The 25,218-nt window shown below is 42.9% G+C and overlaps 1 long non-coding RNA gene across 1 annotated transcript in view; it reads right to left on the bottom strand.

Moving 5' to 3' along the window:
• The window catches only part of LOC143630619 (uncharacterized), a 175,313-nt gene that overhangs the window by 28,681 nt on the left and 121,414 nt on the right, over positions 1-25,218 (bottom strand). The window contains exon 2 of the long non-coding RNA XR_013153207.1: positions 13,934-14,071. This is a non-coding gene — a long non-coding RNA (uncharacterized LOC143630619). The remainder of the gene's footprint in view (positions 1-13,933; positions 14,072-25,218) is intronic.

The following is a 25,218-nucleotide window of genomic DNA, read 5'->3' as shown; positions in this document are numbered from 1 at the left end:
CCGGAGGAAAAACTGAGAATGTGTTGAACCAATAAATCGGATCATAAATTAGGTCTAGGAGACAACCATACAATATATTATGACCCTAAGAAAGAATCGGATCAATAATTATGCCCTCACGCCACCCCGTGGCCCGTTCAAAATTTTGCCAGTAATTGCCAAAGTACACGAGCTGGAGGAAAAACTATGGATGGGTAGAACCGCTGAATCGGATCATAAATTCTGTTTAGGAGACTTCCATACAATATATTATGACCCTAAGAAATAATCGGATCAATAATTATGCTCTCACGCCACACCGTGGCCCGTTCGAAATTTTGCCTGTGTTGTCAAAGGGGGTAGTAAACGAGCCGGAGGAAAAAAACTAAGTATGAGTCGAACCACTTAATCGGATCATAAATTTGGTCTAGGAGACTGCCATACAATATATTATGACCCTAAGAAAGAATTGGATTAATTATTATGCCCTCACGCCACCCCGTGGCCCGTTCGAAATTTTGCCAGTATTGCTAAAGGGGGTAGTACACGAGCCAGAGATAAAACTGAGAATGCGTCGAACCAATAAATCGGATCATAAATTGGGTCTAGGAGACATCCATACAATATATTATGACCCTAAGAAAGAATCGGATCAATAATTACGCCCTCACGCCACCTCGTGGCCCGTTCAAAATTTTGCCAGTATTGCCAAAAGGGGTAGTAAACGAGTCGGAGGAAAAACTGAGGATGGGTCGAACCACTGAATCGGATCATAAATTTGGTCATGGAGACTGCCATACAATATATTATGACCCTAAGAAGGAATTAGATCAACAATTATGCCCTCACGCCACCCCGTGTCCCGTTCGAAAGTTTGCCAGTATTGCCAAAAGGGGTAGTACACGAGCCGGAGGAAAAACTGAGGATGGGTAGAACCACTGAATCGGATCAGAAATTCGGTCTAGGAGACTTCCATACAATATATTATGACCTTAAGAAATAATCGGATCAATAGTTATGCTCTCACGCCACCCCGTGGCCCGTTCGAAATTTTGCCAGTATTGCCAAATGGGGTAGTACACGAGCCGGAGGAAAAACTGAGAATGTGTCGAACCAATAAATCGGATCATAAATTGGGTCTAGGAGACAACCATTTAATATATTATGACCCTAAGAAAGAATCGGATCAATAATTATGCCCTCACACCACCCCGTGGCCCGTTCAAAATTTTGCCAGTATTACCAAAGGGGGTAGTACACGAGTCGGAGGAAAAACTGAGGATGGGTCGAACCACTGAATCGGATCATAAATTCGGTCATGGAGACTGCCATACAATATTTTATGACCCGAAGAAAGAATCAGATCAATAATTATGCCCTCACGCCACCCCGTGGCCCGTTCGAAATATTGCCAGTATTGCTAAAGGTGGTAGTACACGAGCCGGAGGAAAAAATGAGAATGTGTCGAACCAATAAATCGGATCATAAATTGGGTCTAGGAGACAACCATTTAATATATTATGACCCTAAGAAAGAATCATCATCATCATCATCGTACTCAGTATATCCCACCAATAGTAATGCTATGGTAGGGTCTGAGGAGGGTAAGATGTAGACAGCCTTACCTCTATCCCATAGGGATAGAGAGGCTGCTTCCGGTGAGACCCCCGGCTCGATAGTAGTTTTGCATCAAGCCTTTGACATAAGGCACATAGCACTCAATCATCGGGACACCGGCTGATCGGTGCATGTGCCCTTGTCTTTCGGCTATCAACGCCACCACATGATGCCTGATTAACCTTCCGCCACTTTTAACGTTATTTTCACGAGATTAGTAAAATAACGTCAAAATTAGTGCAAATTTACTTTTGCCCACCCGAGGGTTCACACATATATACATTATATGCGCGCACCCAAAGAAAGAATCGGATCAATAATTATGCCTCACGCCACCCCGTGGCCCGTTCAAAATTTTGCCAGTATTGCCAAAGGGGGTAGTACATGAGTCGGAGGAAAAACTGAGGATGGGTCGAACCACTGAATCGGATCATAAATTCGGTCATGGAGACTGCCATACAATATTTTATGACCCTAAGAAAGAATCAGATCAATAATTATGCCCTCACGCCACCCCGTGGCCCGTTCAAAATTTTGCCAGTATTGCCAAAAGGGGTAGTACACGAGCCGGAGGAAAAAAAACTACGTATGGGTCGAACCACTTAATCGGATCATAAATTCGGTTTAGGAGACTACCATACAATATATTATGACCCTAAGAAAGAATCGGATAAATTATTATGCCCTCACGCCACTCCGTGGCCCGTTCGAAATTTTACCAGTATTGCCAAAGGGGGTAGTACACGAGCCGGAGGAAAAACTGAGGATGGGTCGAACCACTGAATCGGATCATAAATTCGGTTAATGAGACTGCCATACAGTATTTTATGACCCTAAGAAAGAATCAGATCAATAATAATGCCCTCACGCCACCTTGTGGCCCGTTCAAAATTTTGCCAGTATTGCCAAAGGGGGTAGTACACGAGCAGGAGGAAAAACTGAGGATGCGTCGAACCACTGAATCGGATCATAAATTCGGTCATGGAGACTGCCATACAATATTTTATGACCCTAAGAGAGAATCAGATCAATAATTATGCCTTCACGTCACCCCGTGGCCCGTACGAAATTTTGCCAGTATTGCCAAAGGGGGTAGTACACGAGCCGGAGGAAAAAAAACTAAGTATGGGTCGAACCACTGAATCGGATCATAAATTCGGTCTAGGAGACTGCCATACAATATATTATGACCCTAAGAAAAAATCGGATCAATTATTATGCCCTCACGCCACTCCGTGGCCCGATTGAAATTTTACCAGTATTGCCAAAGGAGGTAGTACACGAGCCGGAAGAAAAACTGAGGATGGGTCGAACCACTGAATCAGATCATAAATTCGGTCAATGAGACTGCCATACAATATTCTATGACCCTAAGAAAGAATCAGATCAATAATAATGCCCTCACGCCACCCCGTGGCCCATTCAAAATTTTGCCAGTATTGCCAAAGGGGGTAGTACACGAGCCGGAGGAAAAACTGAGGATGGGTAGAACCACTGAATCGGATCATAAATTCGGTCTAGGAGACTTCCATACAATATATTATGACCCTAGGAAATAATCGGATCAATAATTATGCTCTCACGCCACACCGTGGCCCGTTCGAAATTTTGCCAGTATTGCCAAAGTGGGTAGTATACGAGTCGGAGGAAAAACTGAGGATGGGTCGAACCACTAAATCGGATCATAAATTCGGTCATGGAGACTGCCATACAATATATTATGACCCTAAGAAGGAATCAGATCAACAATTATGCCCTCATGCCACCCCGTGTCCCGTTCAAAATTTTGCCAGTGTTGCCAAAAGGGGTAGTACAAGAGCCGGAGGAAAAACTGAGGATGGGTAGAACCACTGAATCGGATCATAAATTTGGTCTAGGAGACTACCATACAATATATTATGATCCTAAGACATAATCATATCAATAATTATGCTCTCACGCCACCCCGTGTCCCGTTCGAAATTTTGCCAGTATTGCCAAAGGGGGTAGTACACGAGCCGGAGGAAATTAAACTAAGTATTGTTCGAACCACTGAATCGGATCATAAATTCGATCTAGGAGACTTTCATACAATATATTATGACCCTACGAAAGAATCGGATAAATTATTATGCCCTGACGCCACCCCGTGGCCCGTTGGAAATTTTGCAAGTATTGCTAAAGGTGGTAGTACACGAGCCGGAGGAAAAACTGAGAATGTGTCGAACCAATAAATAGGATCATAAATTGGGTCTAGGAGACAACCACATAATATATTATTACCCTAAGAAAGAATCGGATCAATAATTATGCCCTCACGCCACCCCGTGGCCCTTTCAAAATTTTGCCAGTATTGCCAATGTACACGAGCCGGAGGAAAAACTGAGGATGCGTCGAACCACTGAATCGGATCATAAATTCGGTCATGGAGACTGCCATACAATATTTTATGACCCTAAGAAATAATCAGATCAATAATTATGCCCTCACGCCACCCCGTGGCCCGTTCGAAATTTTGCCAGTATTGCCAAAGGGGGTAGTACACGAGCAGGAAGAAAAACTGAGGATGGGTAGAACCACTGAATCGGATCATAAATTAGGTTTAGGAGACAACCATACAATATATTATGACCCTAAGAAAATAATCGGATCAATAATTATGCTCTCACGCCACCCCGTGGCCCGTTCGAAATTTTGCCGGTATTGCCATAGGGTGTAGTACTCGAGCCGGAGGAAAATAAACTAAGTATTGGTCGAACCACTGAATCGGATCATAAATTCGATCTAGGAGACTGCCATACAATATATTATGACCCTAAGAAAGAATCGGATAAATTATTATGCCCTCACGCCACCCCGTGGCCCGTTCGAAATTTTGCAAGTATTGCAAAAGGTGGTAGTACACGAGCCGGAGGAAAAACTGAGAATGTGTCGAACCAATAAATCGGATCATAAATTGGGTCTAGGAGTCAACCATACATTATATTATGACCCTAAGAAAGAATCGGATCAATAATTATGCCCTCACGCCACCCCGTGGCCCGTTCAAAATTTTGCCAGTATTGCCAAAGTACACGAGCCGGAGGAAAAACTGAGGATGCGTCGAACCACTGAATTGGATCATAAATTCGGTCTTGGAGACTGCCATACAATATCTTATGACCCTAAGAAAGAATCAAATCAATAATTATGCCCTCACGCCACCCCGTGGCCCGTTCGAAATTTTGTCAGTTTTGCCAAAGGGGGTAGTACCCGAGCCGGAGGAAAAAAACTAAGTATGGGTCGAAACACTGAATAGGATCATAAATTCGGTCTAGGAGACTCCCATACAATATATTATGACCCTAAGAAAGAATCGGATCAATTATTATGCTCTTACGCCACCCCGTGGCCGGTTCGAAATTTTGCCAGTATTGCTAAAGGTGGTAGTACACGAGCCGGAGGAAAAACAGAGAATGTGTCGAACCAATAAATCGGATCATAAATTGGGTCTAGGAGACAACCATTTAATATATTATGACCCTAAGAAAGAATCGGATCAATAATTATGCCCTCACGCCACCCCGTGGCCCGTTCAAAATTTTGCCAGTATTTCCAAAGAGGTAGTACACGAGTCGGAGGAAAAACTTAAGATGGGTCGAACCACTGAATCGGATCATAAATTCGGTCATGGAGACTGCCATACAATATTTTATGACCCAAATTAAGAATCAGATCAATAATTATGCCCTCACGCCACCCCGTGGCCCGTTCCAAATTTTGCCAGTATTGCTAAAGGTGGTAGTACACGAGCCGGAGGAAAAAAAACTAAGTATGGGTCGAACCACTTAATCGGATCATAAATTCGGTTTAGGAGACTGCCATATAATATATTATGACCCTTAGAAAGAATCGGATAAATTATTATGCCCTCACGCCACTCCGTGGCCCGTTCGAAATTTTACCAGTATTGCCAAAGGTACACGAGCCGGAGGAAAAACTGAGGATGGGTCGAACCACGGAATCGGATCATAAATTCGGTTAATGAGACTGCCATACAATATTTTATAACCCTAAGAAGGAATCAGATCAATAATAATGCCCTCACGCCACCCCGTGGCCCATTCAAAATTTTGCCAGTATTACCAATGGGGGTAGTACACGAGCCGGAGGAAAAACTGAGGATGGGTCGAACCACTGAATCGGATCATAAATTGGGTCTAGGAGACTGCCATACAATATATTATGACCCTAAGAAAGAATCGGATCAATTATTATGCCCTCACGCCACCCCGTGGCCCGTTCGAAATTTTGCCAGTATTGCTAAAGGTCGTAGTACACGAGCCGGTGGAAAAAACTGAGAATGTGTCGAACCAATAAATCGGATCATAAATTGGGTCTAGGAGACAACCATTTAATATATTATGACCCTAAGAAAGAATCGGATCAATAATTATGCCATCACGCCACCCCGTCACCCGTTCAAAATTTTGCCAGTATTGCCAAAGGGGATAGTACACGAGTCGGAGGAAAAACTGAGGATGGGTCGAACCACTGAATCGGATCATAAATTCGGTCATGGAGACTGCCATACAATATTTTATGACCCTAAGAAAGAATCAGATAAAAAATTATGCCCTCACACCACCCCGTGGCCCGTTTGAAATTTTGCCAATATTGCCAAAAAGGGTAGTACACAAGCAGGAGGGAAAAAAAGTAAGTATGGGTCGAACCACTTAATCGGATCATAAATTCGGTTTAGGAGACTGCCATACAATATATTATTTCCCTAAGAAAGAATCGGATACACTATTATGCCCTCACGCCACTCCGTGGCCCGTTCGAAATTTCGCCAGTATTGCCAAAAGGGGTAGTACACGAGCCGGAGGAAAAACTGAGGATGGGTAGAACCACTGAATCGGATCATAATTCAGTATAGGAGACTGCCATACAATATATTAAGACCCTAAGAAATAATCGGATCAATAATTATGCTCTCACGCCACCCCGTGGCCCGTTCGAAATTTTGCCAGTATTGCCAAAAGGGGTAGTACACGAGCCGGAGGAAAAACTGAGGATTGGTCGAACCACTGAATCGGATCATAAATTCGGTTAATGAGACTGCCATACAATATTTTATTACCCTAAGAAAGAATCAGATCAATAATAATGCCCTCACGTCACCCCGTGGCATGTTCAAATTTTGCCAGTATTGCCAAAGGGGGTAGTACACGAGCCGGAGGAAAAACTGAGGATGCGTCGAACCACTGAATCGGATCATAAATTCGGTCATGGAGACTGCCATACAATATTTTATGACCCTAGGAGAGAATCAGATCAATAATTATGCCCTCACGCCGCCCCGTGGCCCGTTCGAAATTTTGCCAGTATTGCCAAAGGGGGTAGTACACGAGCGGAGGAAAAAAAAGTAAGTATGGGTCGAACCACTGAATCGGATCATAAATTCGGTCTAGGAGTGTGCCATACAATATATTATGACCCTAAGAAAGAATCGGATCAATTATTTTGCCCTCACGCCATTCCGTGGCCCGTTCGAAATTTTACCAGTATTGCCAAAGGGGATAGTACACGAGCCGGAAGAAAAACTGAGGATGGGTCGAACCACTGAATCGGATCATAAATTCGGTCAATTAGAGTGCCATACAATATTTTATGACCCTAAGAAAGAATCAGATCAATAATAATGCCCTCACGCCACCCCGTGGCCCATTCAAAATTTTGCCAGTATTGCCAAAGGGGGTAGTACACGAGCCGGAGGAAAAACTGAGGATGGGTAGAACCACTGAATCGGATCATAAATTCGGTCTAGGAGACTACCATACAATATATTATGATCCTAAGACATAATCGGATCAATAATTATGCTCTCACGCCACCCCGTGACCCGTTCGAAATTTTGCCAGTATTGCCAAAGTGGGTAGTACACGAGCCGGAGGAAAATAAACTAAGTATTGTTCGAACCACTGAATCGGATCATAAATTCGATCTAGGAGTCTGCCATACAATATATTATGACCCTAAGAAAGAATCGGATAAATTATTATGCCCTCACGCCACCCCGTGGCCCGTTCGAAATTTTGCAAGTATTGCTAAAGGTGGTTCACGAGCCGGAGGAAAAACTGAGAATGTGTCGAACCAATAAATTGGATCATAAATTGGGTCTAGGAGACAACCATACAATATATTATTACCCTAAAAAAGAATCAGATCAATAATTATGCCCTCACGCCACCCCGTGCCCCGTTCAAAATTTTGCCAGTGTTGTCAAAGTACACGAGCCGGTGGAAAATATGAGGATGCGTCGAACCACTGAATCGGATCATAAATTCGGTCATGGAGACTGCCATACAATATTTTATGACCCTAAGAAAGAATCAGATCAATAATTATGCCCTCACGCCACCCCGTGGCCCGTTCGAAATTTTGACAGTATTGCCAAAGGGGGTAGTACACGAGCCGGAGGAAAAACTGAGGATGGGTAGAACCACTGAATCGGATCATAAATTCGGTCTAGGAGACTACCATACAATATATTATGACTCTAAGAAAATAATCGGATCAATAATTATGCTCTCACGCCACCCCGTGGCCCGTTCGAAATTTTGCCAGTATTGCCAAAGGGGGTAGTACACGAGCCAGAGGAAAATAAACTAAGTATTGGTCGAACCCCTGAATCGAATAATAAATTCGCTCTAGGAGACTGCCATTCAATATATTATGACCCAAAGAAATAATCGGATAAATTATTATGCCCTCACGCCACCCCGTGGCCCGTTCAAAATTTTGCAAGTATTGCTAAAGGTGGTAGTACACGAGCCGGAGGAAAAACTGAGAATGTGTCGAACCAATAAATAGGATCATAAATTTGGTGTAGGAGACAACCATACAATATATTATGACCCTAAGAAAGAATCAGATCAATAATTATGCCCTCACGCCACCCCGTGGCCCGTTCGAAATTTTGACTGTATTGCCAAATGGGGTAGTACACGAGCCGGAGGAAAAACTGAGGATGGGTAGAACCACTGAATCGGATCATAAATTCGGTCTAGGAGACTACCATACAATATATTATGACTCTAAGAAAACAATCGGATCAATAATTATGCTCTCACGCCACCCCGTGGCCCGTTCGAAATTTTGCCAGTATTGCCAAAGGGGGTAGTACACGAGCCGGAGGAAAATAAACTAAGTATTGGTCGAACCACTGAATCGGATCATAAATTCGATCTAGGAGACTGCCATACAATATATTATGACCCTAACAAATAATCGGATAAATTATTATGTCCTCACGCCACCCCGTGGCCCGTTCGAAATTTTGCAAGTATTGCTAAAGGTTACCAATAAATCGGATCATAAATTGGGTGTAGGAGACAACCATACAATATATTATGACCCTAAGAAAGAATCAGATCAATAATTATGCCCTCACGCCACCCCGTGGCCCGTTCAAAATTTTGCCAGTATTGTCAAAGTACACGAGCCTGAGGAAAAACTGATGATGCGTCGAACCACTGAATCGAATCATAAATTCGGTCATGGAGACTGCCATACAATATTTTATGACCCTAAGAAAGAATTAGATCAATAATTATTACCTCACGCCACCCCGTGGCCCGTTCAAAATTTTGCCAGTATTGCCAAAGGGGGTAGTACACGAGCCGGAGGAAAAACTGAGGATAGGTAGAACCACTGAATTGGATCATAAATTCGGCCTAGGAGACTACCATACAATATATTATGACTCTAAGAAAATAATCGGATCAATAATTATGCTCTCACGCCACCCCGTGGCCCGTTCGAAATTTTGCCAGTATTGCCAAAGGGGGTAGTACACGAGCCGGAGGAAAATAAACTAAGTATTGTTCGAACCACTGAATCGGATCATAAATTCGATTTAGGAGACTGCCATACAATATATTATGACCCAAAGAAAGAATCGGATAAATTATTATGCCCTCACGCCACCCCGTGGCCCGTTCGAAATTTTGCAAGAATTGCTAAAGGTGGTACACGAGCCGGAGGAAAAACTGAGAATGTGTCGAACCAATAAATTGGGTCATAAATTGGGTCTAGGAGACATCCATACAATATATTATTACCCTAAAAAAGAATCGGATCAATAATTATGCCCTCACGCCACCCCGTGGCCCGTTCAAAATTTTGCCAGTGTTGTCAAAGTACACGAGCCGGTGGAAAAACTGAGGATGCGTCGAACCACTGAATCGGATCATAAATTCGGTCATGGAGACTGCCATACAATATTTTATGACCCTAAGAAAGAATCAGATCAATAATTATGCCCTCACGCCACCCCATGGCCCGTTCGAAATTTTGACAGTATTGCCAAGGGGGGTAGTACACGAGCCGGAGGAAAAACTGAGGATGGGTAGAACCACTGAATCGGATCATAAATTCGGTCTAGGAGACTACCATACAATATATTATGACTCTAAGAAAATAATCGGATCAATAATTATGCTCTCACGCCACCCCGTGGCCCGTTCGAAATTTTGCCAGTATTGCCAAAGGGGGTAGTACACGAGCCGGAGGAAAATAAACTAAGTATTGGTCGAACCACTGAATCGGATCATAAATTCGATCTAGGAGACTGCCATACAATATATTATGACCCTAAGAAATAATCGGATAAATTATTATGTCCTCACGCCACCCCGTGGCCCGTTCGAAATTTTGCAAGTATTGCTAAAGGTTACCAATAAATCGGACCATAAATTGGGTGTAGGAGACAACCATACAATATATTATGACCCTAAGAAAGAATCAGATCAATAATTATGCCCTCACGCCACCCCGTGGCCCGTTCAAAATTTTGCCAGTATTGTCAAAGTACACGAGCCTGAGGAAAAACTGATGATGCGTCGAACCACTGAATCGAATCATAAATTCGGTCATGGAGACTGCCATACAATATTTTATGACCCTAAGAAAGAATTAGATCAATAATTATTCCCTCACGCCACCCCGTGGCCCGTTCAAAATTTTGCAAGTATTGCCAAAGGGGGTAGTACACGAGCCGGAGGAAAAACTGAGGATGGGAAGAACCACTGAATCGGATCATAAATTCGGTCTAGGAGACTACCATACAATATATTATGACTCTAAGAAAATAATCGGATCAATAATTATGCTCTCACGCCACCCCGTGGCCCGTTCGAAATTTTGCCAGTATTGCCAAAGGGGGTAGTACACGAGCCGGAGGAAAATAAACTAAGTATTGTTCGAACCACTGAATCGGATCATAAATTCGATCTAGGAGACTGCCATACAATATATTATGACCCAAAGAAAGAATCGGATAAATTATTATGCCCTCACGCCACCCCGTGGCCCGTTCGAAATTTTGCAAGAATTGCTAAAGGTGGTACACGAGCCGGAGGAAAAACTGAGAATGTGTCGAACCAATAAATTGGGTCATAAATTGGGTCTAGGAGACATCCATACAATATATTATTACCCTAAAAAAGAATCGGATCAATAATTATGCCCTCACGCCACCCCGTGGCCCGTTCAAAATTTTGCCAGTGTTGTCAAAGTACACGAGCCGGAGGAAAAACTGAGGATAGGTAGAACCACTGAATTGGATCATAAATTCGGCCTAGGAGACTACCATACAATATATTATGACTCTAAGAAAATAATCGGATCAATAATTATGCTCTCACGCCACCCCGTGGCCCGTTCGAAATTTTGCCAGTATTGCCAAAGGGGGTAGTACACGAGCCGGAGGAAAATAAACTAAGTATTGTTCGAACCACTGAATCGGATCATAAATTCGATTTAGGAGACTGCCATACAATATATTATGACCCAAAGAAAGAATCGGATAAATTATTATGCCCTCACGCCACCCCGTGGCCCGTTCGAAATTTTGCAAGAATTGCTAAAGGTGGTACACGAGCCGGAGGAAAAACTGAGAATGTGTCGAACCAATAAATTGGGTCATAAATTGGGTCTAGGAGACATCCATACAATATATTATTACCCTAAAAAAGAATCGGATCAATAATTATGCCCTCACGCCACCCCGTGGCCCGTTCAAAATTTTGCCAGTGTTGTCAAAGTACACGAGCCGGTGGAAAAACTGAGGATGCATCGAACCACTGAATCGGATCATAAATTCGGTCATGGAGACTGCCATACAATATTTTATGACCCTAAGAAAGAATCAGATCAATAATTATGCCCTCACGCCACCCCGTGGCCCGTTCGAAATTTTGACAGTATTGCCAAAGGGGGTAGTACACGAGCCAGAGGAAAAACTGAGGATGGGTAGAACCACTGAATCGGATCATAAATTCGGTCTAGGAAACAACATACAATATATTATGACTCTAAGAAAATAATCGGATCAATAATTATGCTCTCACGCCACCCCGTGGCCCGTTCGAAATTTTGCCAGTATTGCCAAAGGGGGTAGTACACGAGCTAGAGGAAAATAAACTAAGTATTGGTCGAACCACTGAATCGAATAATAAATTCGCTCTATGAGACTGCCATTCAATATATTATGACCCTAAGAAATAATCGGATAAATTATTATGCCCTCACGCCACCCCGTGGCCCGTTCAAAATTTTGCAAGTACTGCTAAAGGTGGTAGTACACGAGCCGGAGGAAAAACTGAGAATGTGTCAAACCAATAAATAGGATCTGGGTGTAGGAGACAACCATACAATATATTATGACCCTAAGAAAGAATCAGATCAATAATTATGCCCTCACGCCACACCGTGGCCCGTTCGAAATTTTGACTGTATTGCAAAAGGGGGTAGTACACAAGCCGGAGGAAAAACTGAGGATGGGTAGAACCACTGAATCGGATCATAAATTCGGTCTAGGAGACTACCATACAATATATTATGACTCTAAGAAAATAATCGGATCAATAATTATGCTCTCACGCCACCCCGTGGCCCGTTCGAAATTTTGCCAGTATTGCCAAAGGGGGTAGTACACGAGCCGGAGGAAAATAAACTAAGTATTGGTCGAACAACTGAATCGGATCATAAATTCGATCTAGGAGACTGCTATAAAATATATTATGACCCTAAGAAATAATCAGATAAATTATTATGCCCTCACGCCACCCCGTTGCCCGTTCGAAATTTTGCAAGTATTGCTAAAGGTGGTAGTACACGAGCCGGAGGAAAAACTGAGAATGTGTCGAACCAATAAATCGGATCATAAATTGGGTGTAGGAGACAACCATACAATATATTATGACCCTAAGAAAGAATCAGATCAATAATTATGCCCTCACGCCACCCCGTGGCCCATTCAAAATTTTGCCAGTATTGTCAAAGTACACGAGCCGGAGGAAAAACTGAGGATGCGTCGAACCACTGAATCGAATCATAAATTCGGTCATGGAGACTGCCATACAATATTTTATGACCCTAAAAAAGAGTCAGATCAATAATTATTCCTTCACGCCACCCCGTGGCCCGTTCGAAATTTTGCCTGTATTGCCAAATGGGGTAGTACACGAGCCGGAGGAAAAAAACTAAGTATGGGTCGAAACACTGAATAGGATCATAAATTCGGTCTAGGAGACTCCCATACTATATATTATGACCCTAAGAAAGAATCGGATCAATTATTATGTCCTCACGACACCCCGTGGCCCATTCGAAATTTTGCCAGTATTGCTAAAGGTGTTAGTACACGAGCCGGACGAAAAACTGAGAATGTGTCGAACCAATAAATAGGATCATAAATTGGGTCTAGGAGACAATCATTTAATATATTATGACCCTAAGAAAGAATCGGATCAATAATTATGCCCTCACGCCACCCCGTGGCCCGTTCAAAATTTTGCCAGTATTGCTAAAGGGGGTAGTACACGAGTCGGAGGAAAAACTGAGGATGGGTCGAACCACTGAATCGGATCATTAATTCGGTCATGGAGACTGCCATACAATATTTTATTACCCTAAGAAAGAATCAGATTAATAATTATGCCCTCACGCCACCCCGTGGCCCGTTCGAAATTTTGCCAATATTGCCAAAGGGGGTAGTACACGAGCCGGAGGAAAAAAAAACTAAGTATGGGTCGAAACACTGAATAGGATCATAAATTCGGTCTAGGAGACTCCCATACAATATATTATGACCCTAAGAAAGAATCGGATTAATTATTATGCCCTCACGCCACCCCCGTGGCCCTTTCGAAATTTTGCCAGTATTGCTAAAGAGGGTAGTACAGGAGCCGAAGGAAAAACTGAGAATGTGTCGAACCAATAAATCGGTTTATAAATTGGGTCTAGGAGACAACCATTTAATATATTATGACCCTAAGAAAGAATCGGATCAATAATTATGCCCTCACGCCACCCCGTGGCCCGTTCAAAATTTTGCCAGTATTGCCAAAAGGGGTAGTACACGAGTCGGAGGAAAAACTGAGGATGGGTCGAACCACTGAATCGCATCATAAATTCGGTTATGGAGACTGCCATACAATATTTTATGACCCTAAGAAAGAATCAGATCAATAATATGCCCTCACACCACCCCGTGGCCCGTTCGAAATTTTGCCAGTATTGCCAAAAGGGGTAGTACACGAGCCGGAGGAAAAAAAACTAAGTATGGGTCGAACCACTTAATCGGATCATAAATTCGGTTTAGGAGACTGCCATACAATATATTATGACCCTAAGAAAGAATCGGATCAATTATTATGCCCTCACGCCACTCGGTGGCCGGTTCGAAATTTTACCAGTGTTGCCAAAGGGGGTAGTACACGAGCCGGAGGAAAAAACTGAGGATGGGTCGAACCACTGAATCGGATCATAAATTCGGTTAATGAGACTGCCATACATTATTTTATGACCCTAAGAAAGAATCAGATCAATAATAATGGTCTCACGCCACCCCGTGGCCCGTTCAAAATTTTGCCAGTATTGCCAAAGGGGGTAGTACACGAGCCGGAGGAAAAACTGAGGATGCGTCGAACCACTGAATCGGATCATAAATTCGGTCATGGAGACTGCCATACAATATTTTATGACCCTAGGAGAGAATCAGATCAATAATTATGCCCTCACGCCGCCCCGTGGCCCGTTCGAAATTTTGCCAGTATTGCCAAAGGGGGTAGTACACGAGCGGAGGAAAAAAAAGTAAGTATGGGTCGAACCACTGAATCGGATCATAAATTCGGTCTACGAGACTGCCATACAATATATTATGACCCTAAGAAAGAATCGGATCAATTATTTTGCCCTCACGCCATTCCGTGGCCCGTTCGAAATTTTACCAGTATTGCCAAAGGGGATAGTACACGAGCCGGAAGAAAAACTGAGGATGGGTCGAACCACTGAATCGGATCATAAATTTGGTCAATGAGAGTGCCATACAATATTTTATGACCCTAAGAAAGAATCAGATCAATAATAATGCCCTCACGTCACCCCGTGGCCCATTCAAAATTTTGCCTGTATTGCCAAAGGGGGTAGTACACGAGCCGGAGGAAAAACTGAGGATGGGTAGAACCATTGAATCGGATCATAAATTCGGTCTAGGAGACTACCATACAATATATTATGATCCTAAGACATAATCGGATCAATAATTATGCTCTCACGCCACCCCGTGGCCCGTTCGAAATTTTGCTAGTATTGCCAAAGGGGGTAGTACACGAGCCGGAGGAAAAACTGAGAATGTGTCGAACCAATAAATCGGATCATAAATTGGGTGTAGGAGACAACCATACAATATATTATGACCCTAAGAAAGAATCAGATCAATTATTATGCCCTCACGCCACCCCATGGCCCGTTCAAAATTTTGCCAGTATTGTCAAAGTACACGAGCCGGAGGAAAAACTGAGGATGCGTCGAACCACTGAATCGAATCATAAATTCGGTCATGGAGACTGCCATACAATATTTTATGACCCGAAGAAGGAATCAGATCAATAATTATTCCTTCACGCCACCCCCGTGGCCCGTTCGAAATTTTGCCAGTATTGCCAAATGGGGTAGTACACGAGCCGGAGGAAAAAAACTAAGTATGGGTCGAAACACTGAATAGGATCATAAATTCGGTCTAGGAGACTCCCATACTATATATTATGACCCTAAGAAAGAATCGGTTCAATTATTATGCCCTCACGACACCCCGTGGCCCATTCGAAATTTTGCCAGTATTGCTGAAGGTGTTAGTACACGAGCCGGACGAAAAATTGAGAATGTGTCGAACCAATAAATAGGATCATAAATTGGGTCTAGGAGACAATCATTTAATATATTATGACCCTAAGAAAGAATCGAATCAATAATTATGCCCTCACGCCACCCCGTGGCCCGTTCAAAATTTTGCCAGTATTGCTAAAGGGGGTAGTACACGAGTCGGAGGAAAATCTGAGGATGGGTCGAACCACTGAATCGGATCATTAATTCGGTCATGGAGACTGCCATACAATATTTTATAACCCTAAGAAAGAATCAGATCAATAATTATGCCCTCACGCTATCCCGTGGCCCGTTCGAAATTTTGCCAGTATTGCCAAAAGGGGTAGTACGCGAGCCGGAGGAAAAAAAACTAAGTATGGGTCGAACAACTTAATCGGATCATAAATTCGGTTTAGGAGACTGCCATACAATATATTATGACCCTAAAAAAGAATCGGATCAATTATTATGTCCTCACGCCACTCCGTGGTCTGTTCAAAATTTTACCTGTATTGCCAAAGGGGGTAGTACACGAGCTGGGGGAAAAACTGAAGATGGGCCGAACCACTGAATCGGATCATAAATTCGGTTAATGAGACTGCCATACAATATTTTATGACCCTAAGAAAGAATCAGATCAATATTAATGCCCTCACGCCACCCCGTGGCCCGTTCAAAATTTTGCCAGTATTGCCAAAGGGGGTAGTACACGAGCCGGAGGAAAAACTGAGAATGCGTCGAACTACTGAATGGGATCATAAATTCGGTCATGGAGACTGCCATACAATATTTAATGACCCTAAGAGAGAATCAGATCAATAATTATGCCCTCACGCCACCCCGTGGCCCATTCGAAATTTTGCTAGTATTGCCAAAGGGGGTAGTACACGAGCTGGAGGAAAAAAAACAAAGTATGGGTCGAACCACTGAATCGGATCATAAATTCGGTCTAGGAGACCGCCATACAATATATTATGACCCTAAGAAAGAATCGGATCAATTATTTTGCCCTCACGCCACCCCGTGGCCCGTTCGAAATTTTGCCAGTATTGCTAAAGGTGGTAGTACACGAGCCGGATGAAAAACTGAGAATGTGTCGAACCAATAAATCGGATCATAAATTGGGTCTAGGAGACAACCATTTAATATATTATGACCCAAAGAAAGAATCGGATCAATAATTATGCCCTCACGCCACCCCGTGTCCCGTTCAAAATTTTGCCTGTATTGCCAAAGGGGCTAGTACACGAGCCGGAGGAAAAACTGAGGATGCGTCGAACCACTGAATCGAATCATAAATTCGGTCATGGAGACAACCATACAATATATTATGACCCTAAGAAAGAATCGGATCAATTATTATGCCCTCACGCCACCCCGTGGCCCGTTCGAAATTTTACCAGTATTGCTAAAGGTCGTAGTACACGAGCCGGAGGAAAAAACTGAGAATGTGTCGAACCACTGAATCGGATCATAAATTCGGTTATGGAGACTGCCATACAATATTTTATGACCCTAAGAAAGAATCAGATCAATAATATGCCCTCACGCCACCCCGTGGCCCGTTCGAAATTTTGCCAGTATTGCCAAAAGGGGTAGTACACGAGCCGGAGGAAAAAAAACTAAGTATGGGTCGAACCAATAAATCGGATCATAAATTCGGTTTAGGAGACTGCCATACAATATATTATGACCCTAAGAAAGAATCGGATCAATTATTATGCCCTCACGCCACTCCGTGGCCGGTTCGAAATTTTACCAGTATTGCCAAAGGGGGTAGTACACGAGCCGGAGGAAAAAACTGAGGATGGGTCGAACCACTGAATCGGATCATAAATTCGGTTAATGAGACTGCCATACATTATTTTATGACCCTAAGAAAGAATCAGATCAATAATAATGGCCTCACGCCACCCCGTGGCCCGTTCAAAATTTTGCCAGTATTGCCAAAGAGGGTAGTACACGAGCCGGAGGAAAAACTGAGGATGCGTCGAACCACTGAATCGGATCATAAATTCGGTCATGGAGACTGCCATACAATATTTTATGACCTTTTGAAAGAATCAGATCAATAATTATGCCCTCACGCCACCCCGTGGCCCGTTCGAAATTTTGCCAGTATTGCCAAAGGGTGTAGTACACGAGCCGGAGGAAAAAAACTAAGTATGGGTCGAAACAATGAATAGGATCATAAATTCGGTCTAGGAGACTGCCATACAATATATTATGACCCTAAGAAAGAATCGGATCAATTATTTTGCCCTCACGCCACCCCGTGGCCCGTTCGAAATTTTACCGGTATTGCCAAAGGGGATAGTACACGAGCCGGAGGAAAAAACTGAGGATGGGTCGAACCACTGAATCGGATCATAAATTCGGTTAATGAGACTGCCATACATTATTTTATGACCCTAAGAAAGAATCAGATCAATAATAATGGCCTCACGCCACCCCGTGGCCCGTTCAAAATTTTTCCAGTATTGCCAAAGGGGGTAGTACACGAGCCGGAGGAAAAACTGAGGATGCGTCGAACCACTGAATCGGATCATAAATTCGGTCATGGAGACTGCCATACAATATTTTATGACCCTAGGAGAGAATCAGATCAATAATTATGCCCTCACGCCGCCCCGTGGCCCGTTCGAAATTTTGCCAGTATTGCCAAAAGGGGTAGTACACGAGCGGAGGAAAAAAAAGTAAGTATGGGTCGAACCACTGAATCGGATCATAAATTCGGTCTAGGAGACTGCCATACAATATATTATGACCCTAAGAAAGAATCGGATCAATTATTTTGCCCTCACGCCACCCCGTGGCCCGTTCGAAATTTTACCGGTATTGCCAAAGGGGATAGTACACGAGCCGGAAGAAAAACTGAGGATGGGTCGAACCACTGAATCGGATCATAAATTCGGTCAATGAGAGTACCATACAATATTTTATGACCCTAAGAAAGAATCAGATCAATAGTAATGCCATCACGCCACCCCGTGGCCCATTCAAAATTTTGCCAGTATTGCCAAAGGGGGTAGTACACGAGCCGGAGGAAAAACTGAGGATGGGTAGAACCACTGAATCGGATCATAAATTCGGTCTAGGAGACTACCATACAATATATTATGATCCTAAGACATAATCGGATCAATAATTATGCTCTCACGCCACCCCGTGGCCCGTTCGAAATTTTGCCAGTATTGCCAAAGGGGGTAGTACACGAGCCGGAGGAAAATAAACTAAGTATTGTTCGAACCACTGAATCGGATCATAAATTCGATCTAGGAGACTGCCATACAATATATTATGACCCTAAGAAAGAATCGGATAAATTATTATGCCCTCACGCCACCCCGTGGCCCGTTCGAAATTTTGCAAGTATTGCTAAAGGTGGTACACGAGCCGGAAGAAAAACTGAGAATGTGTCGAACCAATAAATTGGATCATAAATTGGGTCTAGGAGACAACCATACAATATATTATTACCCTAAAAAAGAATCGGATCAATAATTATGCCCTCACGCCACCCCGTGGCCCGTTCAAAATTTTGCCAGTGTTGTCAAAGTACACGAGCCGGTGGAAAAACTGAGGATGCGTCGAACCACTGAATCGGATCATAAATTCGGTCATGGAGACTGCCATACAATATTTTATGACCCTAAAAAAGAATCAGATCAATAATTATGCCCTCACGCCACCCCGTGGCCCGTTTGAAATTTTGACAGTATTGCCAAAGGGGGTAGTACACGAGCCGGAGGAAAAACTGAGGATGGGTAAAACCACTGAATCGGATCATAAATTCGGTCTAGGAGACTACCATACAATATATTATGACTCTAAGAAAATAATGGGATCAATAATTATGCTCTCACGCCACCCCGTGGCCCGTTCGAAATTTTGCCGGTATTGCCAAAGGGGGTAGTACACGAGCCAGAGGAAAATAAACTAAGTATTGGTCGAACCACTGAATCGAATAATAAATTCGCTCTATGAGACTGCCATTCAATATATTATGACCCTAAGAAATAATCGGATAAATTATTATGCCCTCACGCCACCCCGTGGCCCGTTCAAAATTTTGCAAGTATTGCTAAAGGTGGTAGTACACGAGCCGGAGGAAAAACTGAGAATGTGTTGAACCAATAAATAGGATCATAAATTGGGTGTAGGAGACAACCATACAATATATTATGACCCTAAGAAAGAATCAGATCAATAATTATGCCCTCACGCCACCCCGTGGCCCGTTCGAAATTTTGCCAGTATTGCCAAAGGGGGTAGTACACGAGCCGGAGGAAAAACTGAGGATGGGTAGAACAACTGAATCGAATCATAAATTCGGTCTAGGAGACTACCATACAATATATTATGACTCTAAGAAAATAATCGGATCAATAATTATGCTCTCACGCCACCCCGTGGCCCGTTCGAAATTTTGCCAGTATTGCCAAAGAGGGTAGTACACGAGCCGGAGGAAAATAAACTAAGTATTGGTCGAACCACTGAATCGGATCATAAATTCGATCTAGGAGACTGCCATACAATATATTATGACCCTAAGAAATAATCGGATAAATTATTATGCCCTCACGCCACCTCGTGGCCCTTTCGAAATTTTGCAAGAATTGCTAAAGGTGGTAGTACACGAGCTGGAGGAAAAACTGAGAATGTGTCGAACCAATAAATCGGATCATAAATTTGGTGTAGGAGACAACCATACAATATATTATGACCCTAAGAAAGAATCAGATCAATAATTATGCCCTCACGCCACCCCGTGGCCCGTTTAAAATTTTGCCAGTATTGTCAAAGTTCACGAACCTGAGGAAAAACTGAGGATGCGTCGAACCACTGAATCGAATCATAAATTCGGTCATGGAGACTGCCATACAATATTTTATGACCCTAAGAAAGAATCAGATCAATAATTATTCCCTCACACCACCCCGTGGCCCGTTCGAAATTTTGCCAGTATTGCCAAAGGGGGTAGTACACGAGCCAGAGGAAAAACTGAGGATGGGTAGAACCACTGAATCGGATCATAAATTCGGTCTAGGAGACTACCATACAATATATTATGATCCTAAGACATAATCGGATCAATAATTATGCTCTCACGCCACCCCGTGGCCCGTTCGAAATTTTGCCGGTATTGCCAAAGGGGGTAGTACACGAGCCGGAGGAAAATAAACTAAGTATTGGTCGAACCACTGAATCGAATAATAAATTCGCTCTAGGAGACTACCATTCAATATATTATGACCCTAAGAAATAATCGGATAAATTATTATGCCCTGACGCCACCCCGTGGCCCGTTCGAAATTTTGCAAGTATTGCTAAAGGTGGTAGTACACGAGCCGGAGGAAAAACTGAGAATGTGTCGAACCAATAAATCGGATCATAAATTTGGTGTAGGAGACAACCATACAATATATTATGACCCTAAGAAAGAATCAGATCAATAATTATACCCTCACGCCACCCCGTGGCCCGTTTAAAATTTTGCCAGTATAGTCAAAGTACACGAGCCTGAGGAAAAACTGAGGATGCGTCGAACCTCTGAATCGAATCATAAATTCGGTCATGGAGACTGCCATACAATATTTTATGACCCTAAGAAATAATCAGATCAATAATTATTCCCTCACACCACCCCGTGGCCCGTTCGAAATTTTGCCAGTATTGCCAAAGGGGGTAGTACACGAGCCAGAGGAAAAACAGAGGATGGGTAGAACCACTGAATCGGATCATAAATTCGGTCTAGGAGACTACCATACAATATATTATGATCCTAAGACATAATCGGATCAATAATTATGCTCTCACGCCACCCCGTGGCCTGTTCGAAATTTTGCCAGTATTGCCAAAGGGGGTAGTACACGAGCCGGAGGAAAGTAAACTAAGTGTTGGTCGAACCACTGAATCGAATAATAAATTCGCTCTTGGAGACAACCATACAATATATTATTACCCTATAAAAGAATCGGATCAATAATTATGCCCTCACGCCACCCCGTGGCCCGTTCAAAATTTTGCCAGTGTTGTCAAAGTACACGAGCCGGTGGAAAAACTGAGTATGCGTCGAACCACTGAATCGGATCATAAATTCGGTCATGGAGACTGCCATACAATATTTTATGACCCTAAGAAAGAATCAGATCAATAATTATGCCCTCACGCCACCCCGTGGCCCGTTCGAAATTTTGACAGTATTGCCAAAGGGGGTAGTACACGAGCCAGAGGAAAAACTGAGGATGGGTAGAACCACTGAAACGGATCATAAATTCGGTCTAAGAGACTACCATACAATATATTATGACTCTAAGAAAATAAACGGATCAATAATTATGCTCTCACGCCACCCCGTGGTCCGTTCGAAATTTTGCCAGTATTGCCAAAAGGGGTAGTACACGAGCCAGAGGAAAATAAACTAAGTATTGGTCGAACCACTGAATCGAATAATAAATTCGCTCTATGAGACTGCCATTCAATATATTATGACCCTAAGAAATAATCGGATAAATTATTATGCCCTCACGCCACCCCGTGGCCCGTTCAAAATTTTGCAAGTATTTCTAAAGGTGGTAGTACACGAGCCGGAGGAAAAACTGAGAATGTGTCGAACCAATAAATAGGATCATAAATTTGGTGTAGGAGACAACCATACAATATATTATGACCCTAAGAAAGAATCAGATCAATAATTATGCCCTCACGCCACCCCGTGGCCCGTTCGAAATTTTGCCAGTATTGCCAAAGGGGGTAGTACACGAGCCGGAGGAAAAACTGAGGATGGGTAGAACAACTGAATCGAATCATAAATTCGGTCTAGGAGACTACCATACAATATATTATGACTCTAAGAAAATAATCGGATCAATAATTATGCTCTCACGCCACCCCGTGGCCCGTTCGAAATTTTGCCAGTATTGCCAAAGAGGGTAGTACACGAGCCGGAGGAAAATAAACTAAGTATTGGTCGAACCACTGAATCGGATCATAAATTCGATCTAGGAGACTGCCATACAATATATTATGACCCTAAGAAATAATCGGATAAATTATTATGCCCTCACGCCACCTCGTGGCCCTTTCGAAATTTTGCAAGAATTGCTAAAGGTGGTAGTACACGAGCCGGAGGAAAAACTGAGAATGTGTCGAACCAATAAATCGGATCATAAATTTGGTGTAGGAGACAACCATACAATATATTATGACCCTAAGAAAGAATCAGATCAATAATTATGCCCTCACGCCACCCCGTGGCCCGTTTAAAATTTTGCCAGTATTGTCAAAGTTCACGAACCTGAGGAAAAACTGAGGATGCGTCGAACCACTGAATCGAATCATAAATTCGGTCATGGAGACTGCCATACAATATTTTATGACCCTAAGAAAGAATCAGATCAATAATTATTCCCTCACACCACCCCGTGGCCCGTTCGAAATTTTGCCAGTATTGCCAAAGGGGGTAGTACACGAGCCAGAGGAAAAACTGAGGATGGGTAGAACCACTGAATCGGATCATAAATTCGGTCTAGGAGACTACCATACAATATATTATGATCCTAAGACATAATCGGATCAATAATTATGCTCTCACGCCACCCCGTGGCCCGTTCGAAATTTTGCCGGTATTGCCAAAGGGGGTAGTACACGAGCCGGAGGAAAATAAACTAAGTATTGGTCGAACCACTGAATCGAATAATAAATTCGCTCTAGGAGACTACCATTCAATATATTATGACCCTAAGAAATAATCGGATAAATTATTATGCCCTGACGCCACCCCGTGGCCCGTTCGAAATTTTGCAAGTATTGCTAAAGGTGGTAGTACACGAGCCGGAGGAAAAACTGAGAATGTGTCGAACCAATAAATCGGATCATAAATTTGGTGTAGGAGACAACCATACAATATATTATGACCCTAAGAAAGAATCAGATCAATAATTATACCCTCACGCCACCCCGTGGCCCGTTTAAAATTTTGCCAGTATAGTCAAAGTACACGAGCCTGAGGAAAAACTGAGGATGCGTCGAACCTCTGAATCGAATCATAAATTCGGTCATGGAGACTGCCATACAATATTTTATGACCCTAAGAAAGAATCAGATCAATAATTATTCCCTCACACCACCCCGTGGCCCGTTCGAAATTTTGCCAGTATTGCCAAAGGGGGTAGTACACGAGCCAGAGGAAAAACAGAGGATGGGTAGAACCACTGAATCGGATCATAAATTCGGTCTAGGAGACTACCATACAATATATTATGATCCTAAGACATAATCGGATCAATAATTATGCTCTCACGCCACCCCGTGGCCTGTTCGAAATTTTGCCAGTATTGCCAAAGGGGGTAGTACACGAGCCGGAGGAAAGTAAACTAAGTGTTGGTCGAACCACTGAATCGAATAATAAATTCGCTCTTGGAGACAACCATACAATATATTATTACCCTATAAAAGAATCGGATCAATAATTATGCCCTCACGCCACCCCGTGGCCCGTTCAAAATTTTGCCAGTGTTGTCAAAGTACACGAGCCGGTGGAAAAACTGAGTATGCGTCGAACCACTGAATCGGATCATAAATTCGGTCATGGAGACTGCCATACAATATTTTATGACCCTAAGAAAGAATCAGATCAATAATTATGCCCTCACGCCACCCCGTGGCCCGTTCGAAATTTTGACAGTATTGCCAAAGGGGGTAGTACACGAGCCAGAGGAAAAACTGAGGATGGGTAGAACCACTGAATCGGATCATAAATTCGGTCTAAGAGACTACCATACAATATATTATGACTCTAAGAAAATAAACGGATCAATAATTATGCTCTCACGCCACCCCGTGGTCCGTTCGAAATTTTGCCAGTATTGCCAAAAGGGGTAGTACACGAGCCAGAGGAAAATAAACTAAGTATTGGTCGAACCACTGAATCGAATAATAAATTCGCTCTATGAGACTGCCATTCAATATATTATGACCCTAAGAAATAATCGGATAAATTATTATGCCCTCACGCCACCCCGTGGCCCGTTCAAAATTTTGCAAGTATTTCTAAAGGTGGTAGTACACGAGCCGGAGGAAAAACTGAGAATGTGTCGAACCAATAAATAGGATCATAAATTTGGTGTAGGAGACAACCATACAATATATTATGACCCTAAGAAAGAATCAGATCAATAATTATGCCCTCACGCCACCCCGTGGCCCGTTCGAAATTTTGACTGTATTGCCAAAGGGGGTAGTACACGAGCCGGAGGAAAAACTGAGGATGGGTAGAACAACTGAATCGAATCATAAATTCGGTCTAGGAGACTACCATACAATATATTATGACTCTAAGAAAATAATCGGATCAATAATTATGCTCTCACGCCACCCCGTGGCCCGTTCGAAATTTTGCCAGTATTGCCAAAGGGGGTAGTACACGAGCCGGAGGAAAATAAACTA

Source organism: Bidens hawaiensis, unplaced genomic scaffold, assembly GCF_021521415.1.
Source record: "Bidens hawaiensis isolate Kalapana, Puna unplaced genomic scaffold, B.hawaiensis_p1.1 tig00005770_1, whole genome shotgun sequence".
NCBI classification, from domain to species: Eukaryota; Viridiplantae; Streptophyta; class Magnoliopsida; order Asterales; family Asteraceae; genus Bidens; species Bidens hawaiensis.
Note: the sequence above shows the minus strand (reverse complement) of the source record. Positions and strands in the feature narration are given on the sequence as shown.